This window comes from Chionomys nivalis, chromosome 11 (genome assembly GCF_950005125.1).
Source record: "Chionomys nivalis chromosome 11, mChiNiv1.1, whole genome shotgun sequence".
NCBI classification, from domain to species: Eukaryota; Metazoa; Chordata; class Mammalia; order Rodentia; family Cricetidae; genus Chionomys; species Chionomys nivalis.
Window position 1 is genome coordinate 53,667,230 of NC_080096.1, and position 22,084 is coordinate 53,689,313.

Sequence of the window (22,084 nt, forward strand, 5' to 3'; positions counted from 1 at the left end):
CCATATAAAAATGGTAATTATATGAATGAATTTCTTACGACTTCACTCAAATTGAGACAAACCTCAAAACAAAACAACAACAACAAAAGTATCCTAGCACTTGAGAATAGTGCCTTGATGAGCTGGTGCCTAGTGGATATACAGAAATAAATTATGATGTAAATGAAAAATTAATTTATCATATAATATAGAAAGATAATCTAAATTGAGAGCTCTAGTTTAAAAAAGTATCGGGTCCCATATTCAAGAGCTGAGTGTTTCAAGAAAGCTAATAGACAAAATTTAAATAATGTAGAGTGCTTTACAGTACACAACCATGTTTACCTAACTCACATGTCATGGGGACAGGTAAGTGGCCATATTTCTAGCTTCTATTTTATATGATGTACTAAGGGGAATTTACTTATATATGTTCTTTTTTTTTCTTGAATTGGTAGAATAATGACCTGAGAGGACTTATAAATTGGCCTTGATCTTTTTGCTATTTAACATTTTGAATATAGACTTTTATCTAAGATAATGTCTAATTACCTAACTGATAGCTAAATGAAAACAAATCATACACCAAAACCATCAAAATTAATACATTTAAGGTTTCTGTCAGAAAAGTGATGTAAAAACTAGGGAACTCTGAAGCTTATTTAAAAATGCCTTTTATTACAGATTAAAATATTGAAGGACTTAAGTGGCATGGTTTAAAAGAAATCAGTGTCTGAATCTAAATTATGAATTTAGCGAAAGCTGAAATGTTGAGTTAGCAAAGATTTCTGGGTTGGAAAGTTGATTCCGTGGCTAAAAGTAATTGCTGTTTTTCCGGGTGACCATTTTGAAGTTTTAGAACACATTGAGCCCAGTGTCAGGGAAATTGATGCCTTCTTCTAGTCCTTTGGGGCACACACACAAATGTCTCACATACACACACACAGAGAGAGAGAGAGAGAGAACAAGAGAACAAATAAAATGCAATAAAAAGACTTCTGGTTAATCAGCAATGTACAAAAGCTCTGGATGGAATGCAATAACAGACAGCTAGACTTGCGGGATATTTCAGGGTTAATATGAAAACCTATTGCAATTGAACACTCCTAAAATATGTCAAAGTGATTCTAATGAAATCTCCAAATATTGGGGGATACAGAATTCTAACTTGCCATCTCTTGTCAACAAACAAAGCTTTCAATACCAAATGGTTTACATTCAATTTAGTTTGGGGCCAAAAGGACCCATGGAAATCTTCAAACAACTCAAGATGTTGCCAAAACAGCAGGCTGATTTCCACAAACTTACAGCAGGTTCACATTGCTGAAGACAACACTTAACCAACTCATTAAACTTGGTGAAAATCAAGCTGGTGTCTACATATAATCCTCATCTCTACATTCTGGTATTCTGTGGGTTACAAAAAAAAATGTAAATACCAAGGCAAGTACAAAACTTTTAATCTACAATGCTGTCTTGTCAAGAAAAATATGTCAGGGCTATGGTAACACAAATCTTGTGGAAATAACCAATGAACATCCAATATGACTTAAGGCCCACACCCAAAACTGCTTTGATGATCAAGAACCTGAGGTTGGTTAGCTCAGAGACCTAGAATGAAACCAAATACTACTAGAATAATAAAATAAAATAAAATAAGATTCTTCCACTCAGATCTCAGGAAATTTCACAGAAGAGGAGAGGGAGACAGAAAGACTTTAAGAACCAAAATCAACTGAGCAAATCTCACATGAACTCACAGAGACTGAAGCAGCAAGCACAGGGCCTGGCTAGGTCTGCACCAGATCTTCTTTCTACATATTATAGCTTTAATGAAGTGTTTTTGCGAGACTCCCTAGTGTGTGAACTAATGTGTCTCTGATTCTTCTGCCTTTTCTTTGTCTCTTATCCTTTTGTTGATTTACCTTTCCCAATTTCAATGTGATGATTTTTGTTTAACCTTATTATATTTTGTTTTCTTATATTTTGTGACTATCTCTTAGAAGCCCGTATTTTTCTTCTTTTTCCAAACAATCTTATTTTATATACCTATCCCAGTTCCCTCTCCTGCCTGTCCTCCCACTCCTCCCACCTTCTTCCCACCCTACTCCCCATTCACTCCTCAGAGAGCATGAGGCCACCCATGGGGAGTCAACAAAGTCTGCCACATCACTTGAGGCAGGACCAAGCTTCCTCCCCCAAGTATCTAGGCTAAGTAAGGTATCCCTCCAAAGAGAATGGCCTCCAAAAACCAGTTTGTGCACTAGGGATAAATACTGGTTCCAAGGCCAGTGACCCTCTACACATAAACTGCCCAAGCCATACAACTGTCACCTACTTTTGTCTTCTGCTAGTTCCCTAACTGTCAGTCTGTGGTCAGTAAGCTCCGACTAGCTAGGGTTAACTGTTTCCGAGGGTATTCCCGTCATGATCTTGGCTCCCTTGCTAATAATATGGTTCCTCTCTCTATGGCTGGACCAGTGCTTAGCTGTGAATCTCTGCATCGCTTTCGTCAGTTACTGGATGAAGGTTCAATGATGACAATTAAGGTAGTCATCAATCTGATTACAGGGGCAGGGCAGTTTAGTTACCTTCTCCATTACTGCTAGATTCTTAGTTGAAGTCATCTGTGTGATTTCCTGAGAGTTTCTCTAGTGCCTGGATTCTCACTAATCCCACAATGGCTCCCTCTTTCAAGGTGTATCTCTTTCTTTGCTCTCCCTCTCTCTCCTTTACTCAACTCGATCCTCCTGATCCCTCATGTTCTCTTCCCTTCTCCCCTTCTCCCCTCCTCATTCCCCTACCACCCTCCCCCTTATCCCTATGCTGCCAATTTACTAAGGAGATCTTGTCTACTTCCCCTTCCCTTGGGGATCCATTAAAGACAGTGTATCTGGACTGAAGCAAAGGTAGGGAGGAGCTGGGAGGAATGGGGGGGGTGTCATCAGGATATACTGATTTAGGAAAGAATCTACTTTCATTTCTTCTCTTATTTATTCTCTCATACAATATATCCTACAACTTCCCCTCCTTCCACTCCTTTCATTTCTCCACCTTTGTTCTACCCAGGAACCACTGTTCCTCCTTCCATTTGCCTAGAGGCCTCCCAGTGATATAAGCTGAACATCGCCTAACAAGATGCAAAAGGACTAGGACCTAAACAGCAGACAAAATTCTCAGAGACACTCCTACTCCCATTGTTAGAAGTCCCACAAAACCCCCCAAATTATCTATTTTCAATAAGAGGGATAAGTTAGAAGCTATGAGCCAAATAGTTTTTTTCTTATTTAATTCCGTATGTAGTACATATCTATTTTGTTTTTACTTTTGTTTTGGGGCTCTAGGGAAAGGACACAGGGTCTCTCTTACCTTAGACAAGCACTCTACCAGTGAACAAAATCCTAGTCCCATACAAAGGGAGTTTCTTTTCTCCTGGGAGTGTATTCATCTTTATCTTAGAGGCGAGGTATTCAGCGAAAAAAAAAAAGTGCAACCAATCATAATGATGGTGTGAGATTGCACATGCATTTCCTGTGAGTCACCACAACTAAAGAGAACAAACGTTAGTCCCGTCATTATAGCTGTGTGAGCCGCCTTTCCTGAAAACAGGACTTCATGTACAGCCAAGGAAGATTCACCATGGTATAGCCTATTGAGAGAGAATAAAAGGGCATTTAAGAGTCAATTCGATGGATTCTAAAAAGTTTAATTTTAAAGACAGTTAACATTCATTGAAGATTTTTGAAAATCATTCTAGTTAATAGATCTGGCATTTAATCAGTAATACTTCAGAGTTAAATAAGAGGTCTCTAATGGATAACTGACTGTAAAATAGCCTCTGTTCATGGAACTATTAAGAAATCAAAAAATGAATCAGTATACGAATGTACTTTTAGAAAAACTATCCTTAGGCAGGTAGGAAGGATGTCTTGCAAATCTTTGATTCCTTGTAATCACCGAAACTAATAAAAAAATGTATATAACTAAAAAGTGAAAAAAAAATAGAAGATAAAGATTTCATCCTCAAAGCCTTAAAGCTTTGTCAGTATAAGGCCTATATGATAATTGTTATGCCCTCCTAATTTACATATAGGACCACAAGTTAAATTCATCAATAAAGAAACAAACAGAATATGCTGCCTAAGATTGGTTGAGGTTTCATGATATTTTGTGAAGATTGTCTAGATAGTGTGTGTCTGCAATTGTGTCTTCTTAGTAGTGAGTAATATTATTATTAGATGAAGCAACACTGGGTCTCATCTAACCATAATTCTTTAAAGGCCCCTTTTCCAAACGATGCCACCCTGAAAGACAGGAACACCAGAGATCAGTTTGACAGCAAAAAAAAAAAAAACAAAACAAAACTCAATACAAAACACAGGTACTATTTTAGGACCTGCAGAGCTATTAGCAGTTGTGTGTGTCTCAAAACATCTTAGTAATTGTCCATTACCTTTTACTATTTTCATTAGATGTGTGCATGTGTGCATGTGCGTGTGTGGGGATGTAATTTACACATTCATGTTATTCATTCCACATACTAGGAATAATTATATTTTGAAAACATCATATAAAATTATAAATAAAAGGTATTTCAATATTTAGAACAATTTCAAATTAATTATAATTTGTTAAGCATTCATATTGATACTCATATTTTATAGGTTAATGTTATCAGATATTATACACACATACATGCACACGCTTTATATTAACATTCCTTATATGTAGCTGTAGAAATCTTGTTTTTATGACCCCCTTTGAAAGCCTGTGAAATAATCAGGGAATGAAAGTAGAGAACCATTGATATTGAGGGTGAGATTATATAATGTTTACAAGTTTATATAGGAAGTCTGTAGTAAGCTAGTAAATTAAAATTCAATATTCTGCCTGCTAGTCTAGCCATATACTCATTAAACTACTCACTACTAAATATCATAATGCCCTGCCAACATTAGATCAATTCTCCAACAGATTTTAATAAAAATAGTTTTGGAACGTCAACACATAGCTTAGCATTCCAACAGCTGATGCTGCTGTGTGCTGAACACAATCCTTTTCGGAGCCCACATTCTACCTCTCTCTCCATGCTCCAATAATGATATTTTCATTTACATTCAGCCTATTTGTATTCGGTGTGCTTTGCATTTACTGTTAATTCTGTCTGTAATGATTTTTTTCTCTTCAGTGGTTGGTCACGAATCACTTTTAATATAAAATGCCATGTCCTCAGGAAAAGCTCCTCTGATCAAGCCAGTTAAATGCACACATTCACACACACACACACACACAAACCTCTATAGTTCAAAAATAACAGTTAACATATTATAATGGATCTATTGCCCTAAGAACATTCAACTTCAATCTGTAATTATACTATTATATTATTTATCTATTTGTTAGTGAATATGTTGCTTGATTTCCCTTCCTTGAGGTAGGGAAGTTCTATTTTGTATTACTATGTGTCTGGGACACAGATAATTCTAATTACATATTTTTTGAATAAATGAAAAAATATTTCCCTTAAAGCCTATCAACATTCATATAGACATATTGATTTTAGATAAGAAACTGAGTTTCAGAGGAATTAAGAATTTTCTCAAAGTCATACCAATGTCAAGTGCTTGAGCTATGTGTCAGAATCTTACTGCACTAAGCCTACACCAGTATCTTCTGTCCTTCTACAAACTGTATTTCAGCTTCCGATAAGCACTGTTAATACTCTCTTCTTTGAGCTGAGACACTGAGTCAGAACTAGCTGCCTTTATGAGTTCCCCAGAAAGATCTCACTGTCATTGACACCAGGATTCAGCAATGTACAGAGTCAAAAGAAAGATCTATGCTTGCATAGCCAAAGACAAATGAGTTTTGAGTGGATAGTTGGCTTCTTCTGCACTTCATAAAATGCCATCCTTTTATGAGAATAAAGGTTTTTCACAGTAATTTGGAACTTTGTGGTTTCTCCATCCAAACTGCTGTAATTATTCACTATAGCAATCAGTTAACAGCTGTGCTAGAAAGAAAATGACCACCAAATATAAGTCAACTTGAAGATTATCAGCATGGTATAAGGTCGGTATTTCTGTACATCTCAATACGTACATGAGCATGCCCATCCCAGAAACTGTGATGAATAAAAGAACAAAATATAAAATTTAAAAAGAGTTCTATTATGAAACAGGCACATTATTGAGACAACATAAGCAATACAAAGCTTGAAAATTTACTATCTCTTCATAACAACACAGTTGTCATGAAAAATAGTTATTAGGTGGGCTTGTGGTGCCTAATCTTGGCTGTCACCCTGACTACTGTGGTGGTTGAAATGACAATGGCCCCTAAAGCTCATATGTTTGAACTCTTTGTCCCCTGGTGATGGAACTGTTGGGGAAGGATTGGGCTGTGTGAGTGTGTTAGAGGAGCGGTGTAACTGAAGAAGGCTTTGAGGTTTTCAAACACTTGTAACAATCTGGGGTCTTTGTCTCTGCCCCCTACTTGCTGTGGATCAAGATGAGAGCTCACAGTTCTTGCCACCGTGCCTTTGTTCTGACTCCATGGAGTCTAATATTTTGAAAGCATAAGAGCAAATTAAAGTCTTTCTTGTTAGTTACCTGGGTGGTTGTATTTTATAATAGCAACACAAAGGCGACTATGAAAACTATAATTGGGATTAAGTATAACAAAGTTGCTGAGCACCAGTGTGAGGAATCTTCTTAATTAGAGTCAAATACTCTGAAAAAATCCACCCTAAATCTGGGCCATAGCATTTGAAGGCAACCCACATAAAGGGATAGAGAAGTTTTGCTTTTTGCCTGGTTGTCCTTATTTTCACTGGCAAGTACATCTTTCCTAAAAGTAAAACATTCCTTGACTACTATTATAACTGAATTCTTAGAAGTTCCATGGAAGACTAAAGATAAGAAGCTCTCCAGGAATTTCTCAGCACTCCAGTGCTAGATTGGGAACACAGAGACATTCTGCCTCATAAAATGAATAAATACTGTATTCTCAGCCTCTTTGTTATGAGAAAGGGACAGTAAGCCAGTCTAATAAATGCCACACACACACGGGGGGGGGGGAGAAAGAGAGAGAGAAAGAGAGAGAGGAGGGAGAGAGAGAGAGGGGGCCCATCTACTCTATTTCTTTAGAGAACACTAACTAATGCAAACCCTATAACATTTTTAAATCCATGAAAGACCACATATGCATTACAATGGTGGGCTGGGATGGTGATTTCCTATGGTTATTACAGAAAAATAGAATGATACCTATCACTGACTGTCTAGTCTTCTATCATAAGAATACAAGCCATTACATCTATTTAGGAGTAATGCTGGTATAAACAAACCTTTTATGCTTGCTAAACTTAAAAACTTAAAAGTGTACTCAATGGTCTTCAAACAATGCAGAGTCACCTAAGGTTGCACTTCTCTGCACGTCCCTCCCTGGTTAAGTGATGGATATATAATTGTTTTTCACTGCACAACCTTAGGGACATGACTGTTGAGGATGGCAGTGTGAATGATCCTAAAAGCTTTTTGTTTTTCTTTAGTAATATCATAGTTCATGTTTTGCTCTTGCTTTTTATGACTCAACCAGAAGTGTGCAAAATGCCTGACGAAAGGTGATATTTCTAATTAATAATCAAAGTTTTGAATCTTACCTCTATGTATAAATAGAAAAAAAAAGGTAAGATTACTTCCAGAGAAAACTCAAGAAAGAAAATAACTAACATCAACCAAATGGTACGTATATTTATAACTGCACAGGCAGGCTTATGGCATAATGCATTATAGTTTCACAAGCAATCGATACAAATTATTGGATATAAAATTACTTTTTGATGACCACTGAGAAAATACAAGCTGTTCTAGTCATTTCTCACACTATTATTGATTTTGCTCTATTTTTTCTATTGCATTTTTAAAGCACTTGATGTCAATTTTCAAGTCTCTAGTCTACAGTAAAATACTAAACAAATCCATGTACACTGAAATTGTCCAGAGTAATATCTAGGAAGAATGACTTCTTCAGAAAGCTTTCTTTGAATATCCATTGCCTATAAAAGCCTCTTTGTTAGTAATATAAAAAGGTGTGTTATCCTTGCCTACACCATATGAAATCATCATGGTTGTTTTAAAATCATAGCATGACCATTACTGGCAAATAGGTCAGCAGAAAGGTACTGTTAACTCTCAAACCTTGAAATCATGCAGTGCTATATTATTATTTCACATTAACTAAGCTTATTTCAAACAGACACAAGTGTCCTTCTGAGAAAATGTGGGTGATGCTGATGGTTTTTTCACCAAGTCTTACTAAGCAGGCCAGGAAGAGTTCTTTCCTCGTTTTTCCATCAGGCAGAGAATGGCGTAGAATGCTTGGGAATGTGAGAGTCATAAAAAGAGAAAGCAGATTGAGTAGCACAAGCCTCCATGGGGTAACAGTCTTGTCCTTAACTGATGCCCGCGGATGCCGTAGAGATAAATGGCCCCTTCTGTTACTGAAGACACTGGTGCAGATACCTTTGGACAATGTCATTGGTTACATTCAGCCAAAGGCAGTTTCTTAGAATGGCAGAGGAAGGAATGACTGTGACACCCTGAAAATATGGCCTGCAAATATATAACACGACTTATATAAGTAATTTTGGATATTGTTAAGATGATGTGGCTGGAATCCTCTATTTGCCAAAGTTGCTCAACTCCGAAGGCATTCCTCTCTAGTGAGACCCTATGTACTGAGTTCTTATAATACACTGACTTCTTTTACCCCCTTTTTCATTATTACTCACTGTTTCTTTTCTATAATCTTCATTTCTTTTTTTCTATTTTCCACATATCTCCACATTACTATATGATTCTCACCCAACAAATAAAACTACATCAAATGTAAAAAAAATGAAGCAGTTTTATGAGCTTTTTTGTAGATAAATGCTGAATGAGGTTTCAAAATATGTGCTTATCACACATTATGAAGTTGAAATTTATTATATTTTCATACAAATTTTAATATAGCCTGTCTTAAAATTTACTCTATTAAAAAAGTTATTATTGTGTGAATTCTTAATTTTGTTAAGAGTTCACAGTTGATAAAATGGTATTAAAACATCTTAATTCAAACTTAGAAACAACAGGCAAAAGTGTATTTAAATTGTCTCTGGGTCAGGGTGATTAAACTGTTGTTCAGAATGCCTGCTCTGATAATGGAAAGACCTGAGTTCTATTATTCAGCATCCATGTAAAAAGTTGAGCATGGTTCTGCGTTCCTTAACCTCATCACCAGTTGATGGAAACAGATAGATCCTCAGAGATCCCTGAGTCAGCCAGCCTTCATTAAATAGTGAGATTTGGGTTAAGTGAGAGAATTTATTTTAAGATAGTAAGATTGAACACATTACTGGATGATACCCAATGTTCTACTAAGCGTCCATTAGACTGCAGTGTACTATCTCTCTACATACATATCCCAAAATAATCTGTAGCAGGTTTGAACAGAAATAGTTCTTTCTTATAAATTCAAATATCTATCACATTTGTGGTTATAAACATTGTCTCTTTAGTGTCTAGATTCACTGCAAGACTACATGAATTCTCATGTTTCCTACCAGTCAGCTGAGGGACTTTGAACTAATTTCATCTACAAAATATAGGAGTTTGTTAGGTGATTATCAAAGCACATTTACAGCCCTCATAGATTATGGCATTGTAATTTTACTCTCTACCCAGAGAAGCAGTGCCATGATCTGCATAATGCTGAGTATTAGTTTTACATATGCAACTTGAACTTGCAAGTCCACTTTGATTCTTCACATGTAAATAGAGAGAGAGCTGGCTGAATTCTAAGCTGTCTTCCTTTCTGAAGCACAGCGTAATCTGTTCTGATGGGGTTTATTTACGTCTTTTTCCATAGCTTCTAAAATGGGATTGAGGTATACTATGTATAACAACGCCTTTGTCTATTTTGAGCACAACAAACATCATTGCTCTCTAGGATGGCTGGTAACCAGAAGGCAGCCGCAATTTTTCAGCCCCTCTTCTATGATGCTTCCCTAGTCTTCGTTGTAAGATTTACTGTGCATGCACTAATTGGACCTGGAAGCCCCATAGTCAGTTTGTCTCTGCATCTTGTTAAGTTATAGTTCTATGTAATATTCCTCCATCTGCTGGAAAAGAAGCTTATTTGATGAGGAATGACTGATGCACTCGCATGTGTATGTAAGAAAAGGTAGTTAGAATGCTGTTGGAAACGTTATGGTTTAGGAAAGTCTCTTCTCTAGGATCCCTAACCTTACTAAACACAGGTACTTGGCTAGGTTTGAAGTACCAGGTATGGATTTTCTACTATTTAATGGACCTTAAGTACTGTCTGATGCCTGCTGATTACCTGCAAGATAATTGCATCCTTGGGTATCTTATGCCACAGGTGAAATCTTTTAGAGCCAACCATTTTTGTAGCAGACTAGGTCAGTTCTCATTCAGTTCTTCCAAGTCCTTAGTCTGATATGCTTGGTATCTTCAGCAGTAAGCTCTTTTTTTTTTTTTTTACAAAATATCTTCAAGTTCTAACAGGTATCAGGTATAGCCCATATTTGTTGGAAAATCTTTTATACTTGTGACTGATACAGCTCAGAAGTTGCTCATACTCGGCAATATGTTTTTTATTATAGAGCCTATTATTTTTGTGATGTAAAACTACTATTATATATATATATTTACTATTATATATTCTGAATTTATGTATGTATTCAAGGTTACAAAATAATGTTTTTCTATGACATTTTCAAAAACCCTTAGTATCATTGCTCCTTCCTTGTTATTTCCCTGTAGTAGCCTCCCTCCTTTCTTCAGAGCTACAATTCCTCCAATTTTATTCCTTGTTCTCATTAATATAAACTGTGTACTAACACACACACACACGCACACAATCTCTTTCTAATTTCTAATTTCTTAGCTTCTATGATTACTTCACGTTATATACTCAAAGACACAAAGCTAGTACCATAATGCCTGCATCCAATCAGTATCTTCTTGACATAATATGGATGTTTTACCAATGCTTGTCAAAGCAAAATATGCATAATGAAAGCACCAGTTGATATACCAAGATGAATAGCAGAAATTACACAAGGTCTCTCCATAGATAAAAAGTTGTACTTACTCAATAGCTACTAAGAAAAATTGAATCAATCATACTCATAGATGAGTTCCCTGATAGCTTATTTATTCTAAAATTGTCAGCCTTAAACACATGTGGATAAAAGCAATATTAGATGGGTTCAGTAGATTACATTAGTGTAAAATAATATAGAAGAAGAAATCATGAATTTGAGAGTGAGTGAGAGCTATGATACCAGTTGGATGGCCAGAGAGAGGGGTGAAAATTATATTAATAAACTATGATACTTCCAATAATGCAGTGACTTATAGATACAACTCTGAGTTATAATACCAGTAATGATTATATAATAATTGCTGACAGTTGTGGAACAATGACATTTTATAATGAAATAAACCTACAGAATATTATTTCCATTTTTATTGATGAAAATTCTAATTCCCAAAGGGCCTGGTATATGCTCATAGGAAATGGGTTTTATATTAGATATCATTAAGAGACTTTTGAATACCTTTGAAACTCTACTTCATAAGGAAGAAGAAAACCATAGATTAATGGACAAATGTTTCCATACACACTTTATGGATCCAAAGAAAACACCTAAGGAGAATAAACAAGAAAGAAAATCCTCCCATCATCCAACTGTTTCTTGGTTATAGTCAACACACCTTTTGTCTAATCTATCCCCTGAGTTATTAATTACATGGCATTTATTTAGGGATTTAATACTTTATTTAGTTGGAACAGTGAGAAAAGGAGGAGGAGGATCAGGGATTTGGAAGTCCTATAATAACAACCATTATAGGAGCAATAATATTCCATCTTACATATCTTGCAATCTTATTAAGAATATATTTTAATTTTGTGAAACATTATTTATACATCTTACATGTCTTAGAAGTTTTATATCCTCAGGGAGTTATATTCTAAAGCACATTTCTGTGAGAATCTGTATTTGATAGAACCCACAATAAATATGGACCAAGAATGAGACAGCACTGGATTAGGGACTAGTCTTCAATCTGTCATTGAAACAAACGGCCACAGAGTATTAAGGTCACCTAATGTTAACTCAGCAGCTTTTTAAAACTATAATGAGAGAGTTCCTGCAAAAAAAAAATGAAATGCTTCTGTAATGGAAATAAAGTTTCATTTTTATAAAGCCATCCAATAGAAAGAACCCCAGGATAGTTGATAGTAACTCACTTAAAGTGGATAAAACAATAAAGGTTTATTACAAGAATAGGGAAAGGCTTGGGGCATGCACTTATTTTCTTTTGAGGTAACCTGTTCCTTTGGCATAATGCTCAAGATTTCCCATGTTAAAAAATCTAACTTGAAGACAAATCTTAATACTCTGTTTTTTCAAATATTACTGTCTAACTGAACAGACACAGCTCAATAAAGACAGTCTACAGTCACAGGGATCATTAAGACAAAGACTGACTTTACATGATAAGAACCCTGGCTTCTCCATTTTAGAAATCCTAATGGTTTTATTCTTAAAATACAATTTACAAAGGTCATATTGTAATCGTGAGTTAAGTAGTCAGAATAAAGCAGTTCTGGCTTAAGCTGCTGAGGTGTGCAATGCATGTTGGGATGGCTGCTTTCTAAGGCATTTTGGGTTGACTATTTCATTAACATATACATGCTGACATGTTCCAAATATTATAGATCCTTATTTTTTATTATTCAATGATATCTAAACATAAAAAGGCAAAGAATGGTGTGTATGTCCAGAATTTATTATGTTAAGAATGTTAGAAATTAAGAATTGCAAAAAGGAAAAGGCTAAGGTGAGGGATAGATGAAAAGAATAGATGGACACAGTCTGCTACAGAAAGGACCAAGAGAAAATGACATGATAGGAAGTATTTGCTTTCCAGTTAGTAAAGGTAAATAAAGTGATAACATATATGTTTATTTTATCAAATGTGATGAAAATTTTACTTCAACTTCTAAATAATATGGAATAGACAAACAATATCAGACTTAACTATCTCCCTATTTCTAAAATATCAAGACAATTTCCATTTTTATTATTTTATTAGTGATACACTGAAATATTCTATGTACCTTTCAAAGCCAAGTTAAAAATCTTTTCCATCGTGCACATAACAAATTTGTACAGAAGCATCAGGGATGTGAAATTTCACTTTTGTAAACAAGACTCAAAATTTGTAAGTATATTGTTTATTAAATAAAGCAATATGTATTGGAAATTCAGACACCATTTTACATTATCAGTAGCTATACATCTCTCTGAAGCTTAATTAGTAATACTTTATATTCCTGCATTACTGACTGAAGTAAATAACTAAGAAGCATAGCCTCATTCAACTAGCCAAAAGCATTTACTTTGATAAAGACCCACCTCCTTACTTGTGTAAAGTGCAAAGAGCTATCATTCTTGTTTTTTGCTACCTGTTTCATTTCATGTAGAAGCTTGATGTTTGCATCCTAATTTTCTAACCTTGAGTGCTGGGGTCTCTCATATATTTAATGAAGTCTGATAATAAATCTTCAGTTCTCCTCGAGTAAGCAATCCTACTGCAGACTCAGCTCTCTCTCCCTTGACTTTCCTGGAGTCCAAATAAGATTTGTGCTCTGACAGAGTGAGCATTTACTTTATCAGAAAGCATATTAGGGTAGGCATGTCTCAGCATAATGTGCACCAGAATCAGAGAGGATGACTAATTTGTTCTGCTATTAAGCGGATAATAAAATGATTTAGGCATGTAGATATGAAACAGCCAGCACTTTGTGAATTATATGTAGCATATTTCATCTTAAATCCAGTCAAGTCCAAAAACCTTTTATGCATCACATGACATTTACAGGAAAGACAATGCTCTACCAAGAAATTAGAAATGTTTGCCCAAGATGAGGTAGGAATATAAGTAAAGAATTATTTAAAGTCATGTCATTTATAGACATCTTATAAATTTTGTTTTATACTTGCCTAGTTTTATCCATTTTTATGCTTAAAAGGTTTTAAGGATGGTACACACTTAGAGAGCTGATATAAACAAAAATAATTTAATTTTTTTTAGAATTTTATTCTGGATAATAATTCAGTAATCATGAATATAATTACAAATGTATCTGCACTCATACAGATTAATCTGGTTTCCAGAAAACACTAATCATCCCTAAAGCTATATCGAATCCTCTGGGAACAATTTATGTTGGCAGTATATGCTGCCAAATTCTCAACATCATTAAAATTCTTGGGATAGGTAGGTAGATCAGTGGGTCATGGTGCTGGCTGTACAGTGTGAGGACCTAAATTTAGATCCCTGACACTGAAGTAAAAAAAAGTTGAGTGTGCCTGATTACATCTGTAAATCCAGAACCAGGTAGAGGAGAGTCAAGATGATCACTGGAGACTACGGGCCTTCAGCCTCACCCCAAATAGCAGCAAACTCCAGGTTAAGTGAAAGACCCTATCTTAAAAGAATTATAAAAGAAGTTATCCAATGCTCTAGTTTTGCTGAATATGCATACACCCCAGCACACATGCACATACATACAGAAGAAATGCAATGAATTTACAAAGGGGAAACCTGCTCCAGAAGATAAAGTAGACATGTTGCAAAATAATAAGTGATCTGAATAGAATAATGATGATGGCATAATTTGTAATAAGAATAATTCTGGGGGCCGAGGGATGTCTCAGGAGGTAATGTGATAACTTAGATAAGAATGAGGATATGATTTCAATCTTCATTATCTGTGCAAAAATTGCAGATGTGGCTGTATGCCAGTAATTCGAGTGAAAGGAGGATCACTAGAACTCATTGATGAGAGGGACCAGACAGAATGTTATACTGCAAAATAAGCTCATGAAAATTTCAGATTAAGTGAGAAACCACGTTACAAAAAATACAACAGAGAAGACACTCAAAAAGACACTTGATGTTCTCTCACTTCTACATGTACACACAGACATGTATACATGGAGACACATACATAAAAAATACAAAGAATAATTAAGGAAATATGTCAATTGTATAATATTGGAACATTAACATTTCACTAAATGAAGTAATTTTAACTTTCTGTCAGTTTTGAAAATTATTTCTGTAAGTGTTGATTCTATATCTTTAAAAATACATCGAAAATGCATGGGCATTTTTATAAGTAATCTTAAAATTTTCCTATACACATGTCTTTCTAGCATACCTTTTTAACAATAATTTTTTATAAAGAATTGACATTTACTAGAAGAGAAATACTTAAATTTTAAAAACAAATTTCTTAATGATTATTTTAATCTTTAGATTCCATAAGGTTGTTTTATAATGTGTAGTTTGAGGAGCTCTTTTTGTATATGAAACACAATAAATTCAATGAGTTAAGAAATCAATTGGCCTAAATAATAATGGGCTATGAGTGTTAACAAGAACATTACCAAAATAAGATATAAAAATGGCTAAGATATGTTTTTAAAAGTGTTCAATGTTGGAACACAACTTGTTCCCAATACTGGGATCTAAGAGGTGAGTCAGTGGCCACAGGGCCATACAGCCAGATGCCCCACTCTCTGGGACTTCCCCAGTGGGATAAAAACAAGGGTCCCCTCCCCAACTCTTTCTGCTTTTCTAGCCAGCCAGCAGGGAGTATTCCTACAGCAGGGCAATCGCCCAACCCACCCAGCCTCCACACCCACCTTGTCACCTGTGAGCTCAGTGGAACCCTGGAATGGAGATTTCTCCAAGACTGAGAGGACCTTGGAACTTGCTCCATTACTGAGGGGACCACCTCAAGGATTGGACCAAGACACCAAGTACTGCAGGCCTTATCTGAAGAAAGAAATAGGTAGACGTCAATGCAAGAATTCCTCCAACATCCTGAAAAGCAACATGGTAACACCAGATCACCCTAACTCAGAAGAAGTAGAAGAAAATGACTTTAAATGTAACTTGATGAAAATGATGGAGACCTTTAAAGAGGAAGTGAAAAACTCCCTTGAAGAAATGGAAGAGAAGACAAACAAAAAGTTGGAAGAAATTAATAAATTGCTCAAAATAACCCAAGAAAACAACAACAACAAAAACAAAAAACAAAATAATCAAACAGATGAAGGAAACAATTCAAGACTTAAAGACTGAAATAGAGGTAATAAAGAAAACATAAACTGAGGGAATTCTGGATATGGGAAATCTGGGTAAACTAACAGGAACTACAGAGACAGGAATAACCAACAGAATACAAGAGAAAGAAGAAAGAATCTTAGGCACCAAAGATACTATAGAGGAAATAGATTCATTGGTTAAAGAAAACATTGAATCCAGCAAATTCAATTCAGGAAATCTGGAACACTATGAAAAGACCAAACCTAAGAATAATAGAGGTAGAAGAAAGAGAAGAACTCCAGCTCAAAGGTACAGAAAATATATTCAACAAAATTATAGAAGAAAACTTTTCCAACCTAAAGAAGGATATCCCTATGAAGGTACAAGAAGCTTACAGAACACCAAATAGACTGGATCAAAAAAAGTCCCCTCACCATGTAATAATCAAAACACAAAATATACAGGAAAAAGAAAGAATATTAAGAGCTGCAAAGGAAAAAGATCAAGTAACATATAAAGATGAACCTATCACAATTACACCTGACTTCTCAATGGAAACCATAAAAACCAGAAGGCCCTGGATAAATGTTCTGCACACTAAGAAACAACGATGCAAGCCCAGCCTACTATACCTAGCAAAGCTTTCATTCACCATCAATGGAGAAGATATTCTATGACACTAACATATTTAAACAATATGTATCCACAAACCCAACCTCACAGAAAGTACTAAAAGGAAAATCTCAATCCAAGGAAGCTCACTACACCCACAATAACACAGACATCTGATAAGCCTCCATTAGCACAACCCAAAGAAGGAAAACACACAAACTACTACCAAAAAATAACCAGAGTTAACAACCACTTGTCATTAGTATCGCTTAATATCAATGACTCAATTCACCTACAAAAAGACACAGGCTAAGAGAATGGATGTGAAAACAGGATCCAGCCTTCTGCTGGTTACAATAAACACACCTCAACCTCAAAGACAAACGCTACCTCAGAGTAAAGAGTTGGAAAAGGGCTTTCCAATTAAATCAACCTAAGAAACAAGTAGGTGTTGATATCCTAATATCTAACAAAATTGATTTTGAACTAAAATCATTCAGAAAAGATGGAAAAGGACACAATATACTCATGACAAGAACAATTTATCAAGATGAATTCTCAATCCTGAATATCTATGCCCTAATACAAGATCACCCACATATGTGAAAGAAACATTACTAAAACTTAAATTGCACATCAAACCCCACACACTAATAGTGGGAGATTTCAACACTCCTCTCTCACCAATAGACAGGTCAACCAGACAGAAACTTAACAGAGAAATAAGAGAATTAACAGATGTCATGAATCAAATGGACTTAACAGATATCTATAGGACATTCCACCCAAACAAAAAAGAATATACCTCTTCTCAGCATCTCATGGAACCCTGCTAAAAATTGATCACATACTTGGTAACAAAGCAAACCTCCACAGATACAAAAAAATTGGAGTAAGCCCCTGTGTCTTACTGGATCACCAGGGAGTAAAGCTAGAATTTAACAACAATTCCACCCCCAGAAAGCCTACAAACTCATGGAAAATGAACAGTCAACTACGTAACTACCCTTGGGTCAAGGAAGAAATTAACAGAGAAATTGAAGTCTTCCTTGAATTCAATGAAAATGAAGGCACAACATATCCAAAACTATGAGACATTATGAAAGCAGTGCTAAGCGGAACGTTCATAGCACTAAGTGCCTACATAAAGAAAACAGAGAAAGTTTACATTAGTGACTTCACACCACACACCTGAAAGTTCTAGAAAAAGGAGGAGTAGAAGATAGGAAATAATCAAATAAAGGGCTGAAATCAACAAAATAGAAACACAGAAAACAATACAAAGAATCAATGAAACAAAGAGCTGGTTCTTTGAGAAAATCAACAAGATCGGCAAACCCTTATCCAAACTATCCAAAAGTTGGAGAGAGAACATCCATATTAAGAAAATCAGAAATGAAAAGGGGGACATAAATCCCTTTTATTAATCCACATTAATCCCTTTTATTAATCCATATTAATCCACATACCTATGAACACCTGATTTTTGACAAAGAAGCCAAAATTATACAATGGAAAAAAGAAATCATCTTCAACAAATGGTACTGGCATAATTGGATGTCAACCTGGAGAAAAATTAAAATAGATTCATATCTATTGCCATGCATAAAACTCAAGTCCAAATTGATTAAAGACCTCAATATGAATCCAACCACATTGAACCTGATAGAAGAGAAAGTGGGGAGTAGCCTTCAATGCACGGAAGGAGATCACTTTGTAAATATAACTCTATTAGCATAGACAATAAGAGAAACAGTAGATAAATGAGACCTCCTGATACTGAGACACTTCTGTAAAGCAAAGGACAGTCAATAAGACAAAAAGACCAAAGATCTTTGCCAACCCCACATCAGACGAAGGACTGATCTCCAAAATATATAATGAACTTAAGAAATTATACATTAAAATTCTAAATAACCCAATTAAAATGGTTTACTGAACTAAACAAAGAATTCTCAATAGAAGAATTTCAAATGGCCAAAAGATACTAGGGACATGTTCAACTTCCATAGCTATTAGGGAAATGCAAATCAAAACAACTCTGAGATACCATCTTACACCTGTCAGAATGGCTAAAATAAAAAACGCCAATGATAGCTTATGCTAGAGTGCATGAGGAGTAAGGGGTACAATCATCCATTGCTGGTGGGAATGCAAACTTGTGCAACCACTTTGGAAATCAGTATGACAGTTTCTCAGAAAATTGGAAATCAACCTACCTCAGGATCCATAAAGCACTCTTGAAAATATACCAAAAAGGTGCTCAATCATACTACAAAAGCATTTGTTCAACTATGTTTATAGCAGCATTATTTGTAATAGCCAGAACCTGGAAACAACCTAGATGCCCCTCAACTGAAGAATGGATAAAGAAAGTGTGGCATATTTACACATTAGAGTATTACCCAGAGGTAAAAAATGATGGCATCTTGAATTTTGCATGCAAATGGATGGAATTAGAAAACACTGTCCTGAGTGAGGTAACCCAGATCCAAATAAATGAATATGATATATACTCTCTCATAAGTGAATACTAGTCATAAACAAAGGACATTGAGTCTATTAGTTCATGATCCTAGAGAAGCTATGTAATAAGTAGAACCCAAAGAAAAACATATACAGACCCACCTTGGAATCAGAGACAAGATCACCTGACAAAATTGAGAGCATGGGGGCAGGGAGTATAAGGAAGGGGAGAAGGAGAGGTTTGAGGAGAACTTAAGGAAATGGGATAGTCCAGATGGAGGAAGGACAGAGATGAGAGCAAGGAAAGAGATATCTTGATTGATGGAGCCATTATGGGGTTAGCAACAAACATTGCTATAGAAAATTCCCAGGAATCCCCTAGGATAACCCCAGCTAAGACCCTAAGCAATAGAGGAGAGTGTACCTGAACTGGCCTTGCCCAGTAGTCAGACTGATGATTATAAATATCACCATAGAATCTTCATTCAACAACAGATGGTAACAGACACAGAGACCCACATCGGAACACTGGTCTGAGCTCCCAAGGTCCAGTTGAAGAGTGGAAGGAGTGAGAATATGAGCAAGGAAGTCAAGACCATGAGGAGTTCACCCACTGAGACATTTTGCCTGAGCTAATGGGAGATCACCAACTCCAACTGGACTGGGAGTGAACGATCATGGGATTAAACCAGTCCCTCTGAATGTGGTTGACTGTTGGGGCAGACTGAGGGGCCACTGACAGTGGCACTGGGATTTGTCTCTACTGCATGTACTGGCTTTTTGGGATCCTATTCTCTTTGGATGTATACCTTGCTCACCTATATGTAGTAGGGAGGGCCTTGGACTTGCCACAAGGCAGGATGCCTTGTCCTCTCTTAGGATTGGAGGCATGGTGGGAGGGTGTGTGGAGAGAGTGGGAGGAGGGGAGAGAGTGGGAATTTGGATTGATATTTTTTAAATAATAAAATAATAATAAAAGTGTTTAATGTTTTTAGACATTTGGAAAATGCATACTAAAACAAATTTGAGCTCTCATTTTACAGTAGACTAAGATCAAGGATGTAGAGAAAAAAGGCAACATTCACTTATTGGTGGTGAAAGAGCCAAATGGTGCGGCCACAGTGGAAATCAATGTGCAGAAATAGATGAGCCACATGACTCAGTTCTATCAATCTTTGGAATATGCCCAAAGGGCTCAACATCAACCTGTGAAGTACAGTTTCATTACCATATTTTTACAACAACTAGGACATGGAAAAACCTTAAATGTTCTTTAGCAGGTGACTGGGTGATAGAAATGTGATACGTATACACAATGGGAGTCCATTTATCTATAAACAAAAATAAAACAGAAAGTTTATAAGTAAAAATGCTAGAAGATATTATACTGAGTGAGCTACCGTGACTGAGGAAAGCAAATACTTAATGTTCTCTAGTTGTTGATCCTAAATTCCAGTTGTTAGAATGTGAAGATATATGTGCAGTTACTGTTTGAACAAGGAAAGGGACAATGAATGGAAGGAAGGAACTCTAGAGAGGGAAAGAGTGAGACATAGGCTCTATAAAGAAGAAATGGGAAAAACGGCAGTGAAACAATCTTGGGAAGAAAGTGTGATTTAAAACACTAAGGATGGTTAAGAAAGTCTTAACAAAATTATTTTTATTTACTTTAAATATGTACATTTCATGTGTGTGTATATATATATAAACATAATTTAAATGAAGTTACACCACTTAGAATAATAATTGCTGCAAGAACTATTTACTAATAAAATAATCTTTGCAATGGGAAAAAAACTAATATGCTTCCCAAAACTAAGAAAGTTTTTGCATAAACTTTAAACTGATATTTTATTAAGATGCCATAGGAAAAAAGATCCATTATTTTAAATTATTATATTTTTGCTTGTTTTCTAAATTATCTAAAATATCATGTAAATATTTTAACATAAAATATACTTTTTCTCCTTAAAGAAAAGAAGACATTCTGTACTACAAAAATGAAAATTATAACTAAAGTTATTTGCAATATAAAGATCTTATTTATAATATCTAGATGTTAAATGTTAGATTCATTTAGTCACTCAATTAGAAACTTTGCCTCTACTGACTAGCACCAATGTTACTGGAAAGCATTCTGAATGTTACTTGAGGAGAAAGGAAATCAGCAATACTGGTAACATAACTACAAAAGCTACAATCTGAAGCAGAGAAGCAGTCTGTAGCACAAAAGCTACAAAAGTAAACACTTTTTTAAAAAATTAGATTTAGGGCCTACTGCATAAGGATAGTATCCATACATTACACTGCTATAACGGCCAAGAACCTGAGATTAGATAGGTCCTGGACCTATGTAAAATCTTAAAACTATTATTCTGCTAAAGAAACGTAATAGTTAAATGACATATTTCTACAGACCAGTGTCTCACTCAGCCATCATCAGAGAAGCTTATTTATAAAATGTATAGGAACTAACACAGAGATCCACATCAGATATTGAGCAGAAAGTAAAAGACTTTAGAACACTCAGTCTTAAATAGGCTATCTTCATCAAACTCCTTCCCTTCGGCTCAGGGAACTCTGTTGAAGAGGAGATGGAAAGGTCAGAAGAGTTATCAGAGATGAATGAGTCTAAGGAAACTGTCATCAAGACACAGCAGGACTGATATACATTTGTACTCACAGGCAGTTGCAACATACATAATATGTGTCCAAATTCATGTCATACTGGATCCCAGCTCTAAATGGGGAAAGTGGATATGGGGTCCTACTCCTAACCAGAAGCTATCTAAAATTGTTATCAGCTGAAAATTGTAAAACAAAAAACA